Source organism: Solanum dulcamara, chromosome 5 (assembly GCF_947179165.1).
Source record: "Solanum dulcamara chromosome 5, daSolDulc1.2, whole genome shotgun sequence".
NCBI lineage: Eukaryota > Viridiplantae > Streptophyta > Magnoliopsida > Solanales > Solanaceae > Solanum > Solanum dulcamara.
In genome coordinates, this window is record NC_077241.1 from 58,250,760 (window position 1) to 58,260,254 (window position 9,495).

Here is a 9,495-nt window from a genome sequence, read left to right on the forward strand (position 1 = left end):
ATCACATAATCCAGGTAATTGTGTTGCCTTTTTTGAGCTCAGAAGAATCCCCAAACCTAGTTCATTCTTCACATATCTCACCACTCTATAAGCTGCATCCATATAAGACTTATTGGGGATTTACATGAACTAGCTGAGCATGAGCATTGCATATGTTATAGTTGGTATGGTCATACTCAGATACAATAATTTTCTAATCAGCCTTTGGCAAGGACCTGGATCATCCAACTTAACATCACCTAATTCTCCCATATGTTCATAATATTCCATTGTGGTTAGTTTCTGATTGCACTCCATGAAGTATTCACTAGTTTGGACCCTACTAGTCCTAATTCTGTGATTAATTCTAGAGCAAACTTCCTTTGATTCATATGTATCCCCTCCAGTGATCTAGCTATCTCAGTGCCAAGGAAATTTTTCCTTTCACCAAGGTCTTTGATTTTGAACTTCTCTTGTAAGACTGTCTTTGCTTCCTGAATCATATTATAAATCACCAACATAGTCTAAGATGATCACTATATTGTCTCCCACTTCACTTATAAATAAGGAATACTCACAATGGCTTTGTATGAACCCTGAGCTGGTCACAATCTCAACAAGCTTTAAGTTCCATTATCTTGATGCTTGTTTGAGCCCATAAGGGATTTGTGTAGTCTGCAAACCTGTTGGCAATCATTCTCCCCCTAAGTGGCAAATTCTGGAGGAGGGATTATGTAAAATTCTTCAATTAGATCACCCTGAAGGAAAGCATTGAACATATCTATCTGGTATAGTCACTAGTGATTAGAAGCAGTCATAGCAACAATCAGCGAGATAGTAACCATCTTAACTACAGGAGAGAAAGTCTCCTAATAGCCTAAATCTTCCTTTAAGTTGTAGCCCTTGGCTACTAACCTAGTATTGTACCTCTAATCCTTATCATTAGCCCTGTATTTCACTTTGAAGATCCATTTATAATCTATGGGAGCTTTTCCAGGGGAAGATCTACGGTGGAAAAAATGTGATTATCCTGTAGAGCAGCTAGTTCCAGATTCATAGCAACAGTCCATAGGGGGTCCTGGATAGCTTCATCATAAGATTAAGGCGCCCTAATAGTGGTGATCTTACACAAGTATGACTGGCATAATGGATTAAGCTTAAGAGTTGAGTTGGATTTATCACACACATAGTCATGTAACAAAGTAGGAGTAGTTCTTGATCTACTAGATCTTCTGTGAACAACAGAAGAAGGTTGAGAATGATCAGAGGGTGTTATACCCTATTTTAACTCGAGATCGAACGGTATACAATATATTGGTGATTCCTAAAATATTTAACTTAAGGAGTCGCCACCTAATTATTTTTAAGGTAAATTAGAATATCTAAATAATTAACTAATTTAATGCTAAAGTTAACTCCAAATAACGGTCTACTTAACTTATATGATTCTAGGTAAGGGTTTTAGTTATTCTAAAGGAAAGGGATTAAGCATCCTTTAAGATTCATTAAAAATAATTACCGGCCAAACTTAGGTTAATAGATTTTTAAAAAAATGGGAACATTTGACATAAATGAGAAGTTAGACCCATTTGCTTTTAGGAAACTTATTTTTTATTTCAAAATAAACAATAAGTAGAAGTGAAGTATTTTTTGAAAGAAAAATTGAACCAAGATTCCAAGTTTTAACTTAGACATTGATTGAATTTTATAAAAAGTCTCAAATGTTTATCACGTGAAAGGGTTAAAAATATTCTTTAAGAAGATTATTTCAAAATCCATTCAAATTATTCGCAAGTCAAGCTAAAGACAATTAAGCTTATAAAACAGCTCTAAAAGAAACAAGAATAGTCTTGAAAAATATTTGCCGAAGTAATACTAATTATGTCACGCCCCAAAAGGGTACCCTAGCTGTGGCCGACACTCAAAAACCATCTCGGAACTCTGAGAGAACCACTTGGTCTCATCACTCATTCGTTCATCAGCGGAAGACTTAAGTGAAAATAAGAATATTTATGTGGGCTCGCCATCATCAACATCAAATGAAAGAAATAATCCTTAGAAGAAGTAGTTTTAAAGGAGAATTACTCCAATTACATCATCAAACTTTGTCTATGAAGTCTCTAACACTATCAGACGGTTTCAATGACATGTCCATGGCTAGCTCAAAAGAAACATAATACTCCACAATAATAAAAGGATAAAGAGTTCCTTCGAATACAAGAAGGACTCACCAAATAGCTAGAAAGTAATATCTTCAACGATGCACCTGTTGAGGATCTCTAACACCTATATCTGCATCATAAAATGATGCAGGTCAAATGATGTCAGTACATGGAATGTACGAGTATGTAAAATGGCAGGAAAATAAGGACAGATATCAAGAAACTCCTCTCAGGAAGACTCGGCTCAGAACTCAACATCATCTCAACATCAATATGTAATGCAAGTTTAAAAATAATAATAATAATAATAATAATAATAATAATAATAAGAAGAAGAAGAAGAAGAAGAAGAAGAAGAAGCAATGCTTACTCAATTGAGAGTTTCTCTAACCGACAATCATCACTTATGAGCTAGTGATGATTCAACAAAGCGATGTCGTTGCCACATCCATCCAATACCTTGCCAAGGTAAAAGACATCACCATCTTGGATCCAATCATCGAAGTCCTCTTTTTGAGACTTAAGAGGTATAACCTCCATCCTATGCTGGCTACGTAGTTATGGGGTTTGAATCAATTAAACTCTTACCCAACTCGGTGCTCAATACTACTCCCAAAATATGTGCTCATATTAACATCATCATCTAATCTTATTGAAAAAATATCAAACTCATCTTATTACCTCTTCATCAATCATTACACTTCAAAATATTATTTACATCTCATCAAAATATCTTGCTCAAAACATCATTTATTCAAATTCATTTAAACTCAATTTTTTTGCTCTTTCAAAACTCAAGAAAATACATATATAGTATTAATTCAAATCACTCTTTTTATCAATAAATATTAAAAGCCAACATCTTTACTCAAAACACGTGTAAAAATATTCATGAACATCAAATCAATTAGGGTTCATGGGAAAGTAACCATGAAAAATAATCTCAATGCATAAATATATCTAACTCAATAGAAGAAGAATTAATTCATTTAGAATTCAAGATTTGGGTAAAACTCACCTATAACTCAATTACGATGAATTTAAATATTGGGTGCATGGACGAACTCAATCCAATGCTATGAATAGCCTTATATACCTGAAATTTGAAGCTTTACTCCGAATTGATGAACTCAATTACCACTCTTGAACTCCTAGCCTTTTCTCCTCGTCGAAGTATTTTGTGTACTACCCGGAGTATAAGAATCACCGGAATAGTAAATTTACACTACTAAAAATTAAAACTATATTTGAGAATGAGTAAAGAAGTGTATAGAGAGAAGAATTGCTTTACAAGGCTTGATGAATAAAATGAGAAAATAAGATGAATATTTATAGGTGTGGAGGACGGACCTAACAATAAATAAAAATAATTACAAAGGATGATCTTGAAAATTCAATGGAGGATTGTGATCTCATGGATGATGTCAAATGGAGGACTATTGATGTCATGAATGATATCAAATGGATCTAGATATTTCCATGGTTGGTGAGATGAACCTTCTTTTAATGGAATACCCTTTTTCGGAGCTGTATTTGAACAAGATACTTCCTAATTATGATTTGGGTATCATATAAATTATAGATCTAGAAGTATAACTTATGTCATTCAAGAATCAACCGATTTGGAGCATTCTACCATGAGATATGATTTTCTTCTACAAACATTCTATTTCGTCACAGCACCATGTCTTGCAAAAGTTAATTTATTTGACCAACGTATCCTTTAAATCTTAAGATATGGTCTTAATGAAAGTTGTAGGTAATACCGTTGGAGTTATTCAAAAATTTAAATCATCTAATTTGAACTACTCTATAAAAAGTTATGTCCAAAATACAGAAACATTATCATTTTCGTCGAGAATTGAAACACCACATATAATATTTTAGGGGGTGTTACAAATTACCCCCTTGGAATCATTCATCCTCGAATGAAGATAAAACTAGGGGACATGAATAACAAATATCATCAAGACATCAATTTCTCAAAAACTCCGATACTCAAATGTTCAAACAACATATACTGAAATATTCAATGACTCAAACTCAAGAATACACATCGACTCAAAGGTAGAAGTAAGGAATATTACCTTGAACATCATCCTCAGAAGGCACGAATAGATGAGGATATTTAGCCTTCATATCTTCTTCAGCTTCCTATATTGCCTCTTCAACAAATTAATTTCTCCATAGGACTTTGACAGATGCCACTTCCTTAGTTCTTAATTTGCAACTTGACGATCAAGAATTTGGACTGGAATCTCTTCATAACTCAAACTCTCTTTCACCCTCAATGCTCTCAGTCAGGACAATAAGTGAAGGATCTTTCAAATACTTCTTAAGCATAGAGATGTGAAACACAGGATGAATAGCTGCTAATTCTGGGGGCAACTCCAATTTATAGGCTACATTACCAACCCTCTTCACAATCTGATAAAGACCAATATAGTGGGAACTAAGCTTTTATTTCTTTCCAAATCTCATCACACCCTTCTTGGGGTAAAACTTTCAAGTATACCCAATCATACACTTCGAACTCCAAATCTCACCTCCTAACATTAGTGTAGGATTTTTGGCGACTCTGAGCAGTCCTCAACCTCTCTTGGATGATTTTACCTTCTCCATAGCTTAGTGAACCAAGTTTGGTCCAATCAACTCGGTTTCACCAACTTCGAACCAACCAATTGGTGATCTACATCTCCTCTCATATAGAGCTTCATAAGGATCCATTTGAATACTCGAATGGAAGCTATTATTATATGCAAATGCAATAAGAGGTAAATGATCATCCCAATTACCTTTGAATTCAATGACACAGGTTCTTAACATATCCTCCAAAGTCTATATCGTACGCTCTGCCTGGCCATCTGTTTGCGGATGAAAAACAATACTAAGGTTCACTCTTAAACCCAAACCCTTCTGAAACGACTTTCAAAACTGAGCAGTGAATTAAGCTCCCCTATCTAAGATGATAGATAAAAGAATTTCATGCAGTCTAACAATTTCTCTAAGATACAGTTTGGCATAATCCTCTACGGTGTTCGTAGTCTTAACCGACAAGAAATGAGATGATTTGGTCATCCTATCTACAATCACCCAAATAGAGTCATGTTGTTTGCGGGTTCACGGTAAATTGGTAATGAGTCTATATTGATCATCTCCTACTTCCATTTCGGGATCTCTATATTTTGAGACACTTCACAAGGCCTTTAATGCTCAATTTTAACTTATTAGCAGTTCGGGCATTTGGTCACAAACTCTGCTATATCTCTCTTCATTCCATTCCACCAGAATAATTCTCTCAAGTCATGGTACATCTTTGTCGAATTTGGATGGATGGAATACCTGAAATTATGGGCTTCTTCCATGATTCTCTCTCAAATGCCATCAACATTTAGAACAGATAATCTCTCTTGATATCTCAATACTTCATCTCCCCCTTTGGTAAAATCCATTACCTTCTACTTGTGATCCTTATCTTTCAATTAAAGGAGAATGGGGTCCTGATCTTGCTTTCTTTTCACTTTTGCAACTAGAGATGATTCAGCTCTATTCCAGACTATTGTACCTCCCTCACTAGAGATGGAGGTGTTCAACCTCAAACTCAAGCTTAGCATGGTACTAATTTGGGTAGCGGTTAACGCCAAAATAGGTTTTATGCTTTCTAGACTCATCAGGGTTAGAGGATTCATCCGATGTTATGACTGGTATGCTGAAAGTCTTTAAGTTTGATGTGTATGTATTATTGGATTCGGGTGCTACTTTATCATTTATTACTCTTTATCTTGATATGAAATTTGTTGTTAGTCCCGAGATCTTGTTAGAGTATTTTTTGGTCTATACTCTTATTGGTAATTCAGTTTTGACTAAAAGAGTCTATAGAATCCCGTCTTAGTTTTTCATAAAATCATCTCACTTGATCTTATAGAGCTTAATATGACAGATTTTGATGTTATTCTTGGTATGGATTGACTTCATGCATGTTATCATTCCATATATTGTAGAACCTGTGTGCTTAAGTTTCAGTTTCCTAATTAGCTAGTCCTAGAATGGAAAGGTAATAATTTTGTGTTTAAAGGTCAATTCATCTTATGCCTTAAAGCTTGGAAAATGATTTATAAGGTTTGCATTTATCATCTAGTTTGGGTTAGGGATATAAATTTTGAAGCTCCTATTTCTTAAGTTAGTATTGATTGTTAATGAGTGTCCGAAAGTATTTTTCGATGATCTCCCAAGTATCCCTCTTGAAAGGGAGATAAGCTTCAGTATTGATCTTCTCCTTGACACCCAACCTATCTTTATTCCTCCTTACCATATGGCCCCGACAGAACTTAAAGAGTTAAAAGACCAATTGAAGGATTTATTTGATAACGTCTTCATTAGACCGAGTATCTCTTCATAGGGTACTCCAATTCTCTTTGTTACAAAAAAGGATAGTTCTCTCCGTATGTGTATGACTATTGATAATCAAACAAGGTCACAATTAAGAATAAATATCTCATTCAAGGGATTGATGACTTGTTCGATCAACTGCAAGGTGTAAGTTACTTTTCAAAGATTAATCTTCGATTGAGTTATCATCAACTTTGAGTAAGAGAATGTGGCATTCCAAATATGGCTTTTAGAACTCTGTATGCTCACTTTAAATTTTTGGTTATGTCTTTTAGGCTAACAAATGCTCTTGCAACTTTTATGGATTTGATGAACAGGGTGTTCAAGCAATATTTGGATATGTTCATTATTGTGTTCATTGATGATATATTGGTCTATTCTCAAAATTGAGAATAAGCATGCCAATTATTTGAGGATTATCTTGTAAATTCTCAAGGATCGTCAACTATTTGCTAAGTTTAGCAAATTTGAGTTTTGGTTGAGGTCGGTTACTTACATTGGCCATATTATCTCCGATGAAGGTATTATGGTGGATCCTAAGAAAACCAAAGTGGTAAAAAATTGGCCTAAACCTTTGTCTCCTTCTGATATTCTAAGTTTCTTGGACTTAGCCTATTATTATAGACGGTTTGTGAAAGGATTCTCTTCCATTGCATCGCTTTTTACTACTTTGACTCAAAAGAAAGTGAAATTCCAATGATCCAAGGCATGTGAGAAAAGCTTCCAAGAGTTGAAAGATAGGCTTACTTCCCCTCTTGTGTTGACTCTATCAAAAGGGTCTGATGGGTTTGTTGTGTTTATTTTGATGCTTCAAGGGTTGATCTTGGTTGTATTTTGATGCAAAATGGAAAGGTGATAGTTCATGCTTCTAGAAAACTCAAGGTGCATGAAAAGAACTATGCAACCCATGACTTAAAGTTAGCAGTTGTTGTGTTTGCTTTGAAGATTTGGAGACACTATCTATATGGTGTTCATGTCGATGTATTCACCGACCATAAGAGTTTGCAATATGTGTTTAGGACTTGAACCTTCGACAAAGAAGATGACTTAAGTTGTTGAATGATTATGATATGAGTGTATTGTATCATCCGAATAAAGCAAATATGGTTGTCGATGCTCTTAGTAGATTGTCCATAAATAGTGTTGCACATATTGAGGAAGAAAAGAAGGAGTTAGTTTGTGATATTCATAGAGCAGATCATTTGGGTGTTCACTTGGTTAATTCGGAGGATGGAGGTATAGTTGTGCAAAATGGTTCCAAATCATCTATTGTGGCATATGTTAAGGAAAAACAAAATAATAATCCAACTTTGGTTGAGTTGAAGAAAGCAGTTGCGAAAAATCCAATGAGGCTTCCCCCAATGGGGATATGGTGTACTTAGATATCAAGTTCATTTATATGTTCCCAATGTTGATGGCTTAAGAGAAATAATATTTTTTGAAGCTCATACTTCACGATATTCTATTCATTTAGGTTCCACAAAGATGTATCAAGATTTGAGGGAAGTGTATTGGTGGAATGACATGAAAAATGATATTGTAGAGTTTGTGGCTAAGTGTCCTAATTGTCAACAAGTGAAGGCTGAGCATTAAAAATTGAGAGATTTAGCTCAAGACATTGAGATACCTACTTGGAAATGGGAAGACTTGAATATGGACTTCATTACTGGTTTTCCTCGTATCCACAGGAAATATGATTTGATTTGGGTGTTTGCTGACTAAATGGCAAAGTTGACACATTTTCTTTCTATTAAGACTTCCTATTTAGCCGAGGAATATACTAGGCTTTATATTCGTGAGTTGGTTAAGTTTCATGGTGCTCCGTTATCTATCATTTTGAACTAAGGTACTCAATTTACATCTCAATTTTAGAGGTCATTTTAAAAGGGTATTGGTACTCAAGTTAAGCTTAGTACGGTATTTCACCCTCAAATAGATGGTTAAGTGAACATACTATTCAGACCTTGGAGGACTGTTGAGAGCGTGCGTGATTGACTTTAAGTATAATTGGGTTGATCATTTGCCATTGATCGAGTTTGCCTATAATAATAGTTATTATTCTAGCATCTAGATGGCTTCATTTGAGGATTTATATCGTAGAAGATGTAGGTCTCATATTGGGTGATTTGAAGTTGGTGAAGTTGTCTTGATAGGACCCGAGTTGGTGATGAGTCCATGGATAAGGTTAGACTCATTATAAGAAGACTGAACACTACCCAGAGTCGGCAAAAGTCCTATTCGGATGTGAGGAGAAGGGAATTTGAATTTGAGGTAGATGATTGGGTTTACTTGAAAATCTCACCCATGAAGAGTGTGATGAGTTTTGGAAAGAAGGGGAAGATTAGTCCCCAATATATATGCCCATATCATATTTTGAGGCAGATTGGCAATGTGGCATATGAGTTGGATTTGCCCTTAAAATTAGGATCGATGCATCCGGTGTTTTCATGTGTAATTTTTGAAGAAGTGTGCGGGTGATCCTAGCACCATTAAGCCTTTGGACAACATTAGTGTGAAAGAGAGTTTACCATATGAGGAGGTTTCGGTTGATATTCTAGAACGAAAAGTTCAAAGGTTGAGAAACAAAAAAGTAGCTTCTGTTAAGTATTGTGGAGGAACCAAGAGGCTGAGGGTGCTACATGGGAGGCCGAGGTTGATACGATGACACGATATCTTCATCTTTTTTCTTCTGTTCCAAGTTGAGGTATTAAGTTTCTTCATGATTCACTACCCCAATCCATGTATTTCAGTCATTTTCATATTTTCATATGCATGCATGTTTATGAAATGAGTTTTAAAGTCATATTTTAGCTTGGGCTTGAATATTCCATATTTCTATGCATTTTGAGGTATCATTGCATTTATATTGGGATGCTATGTCTCCTTCTGTACTCTATTCATGCTAGCTTGAGCTCCATTCGAGGACGAATGTTCTCAAGGGGGAGATATTATAAGAGTCCAAAAG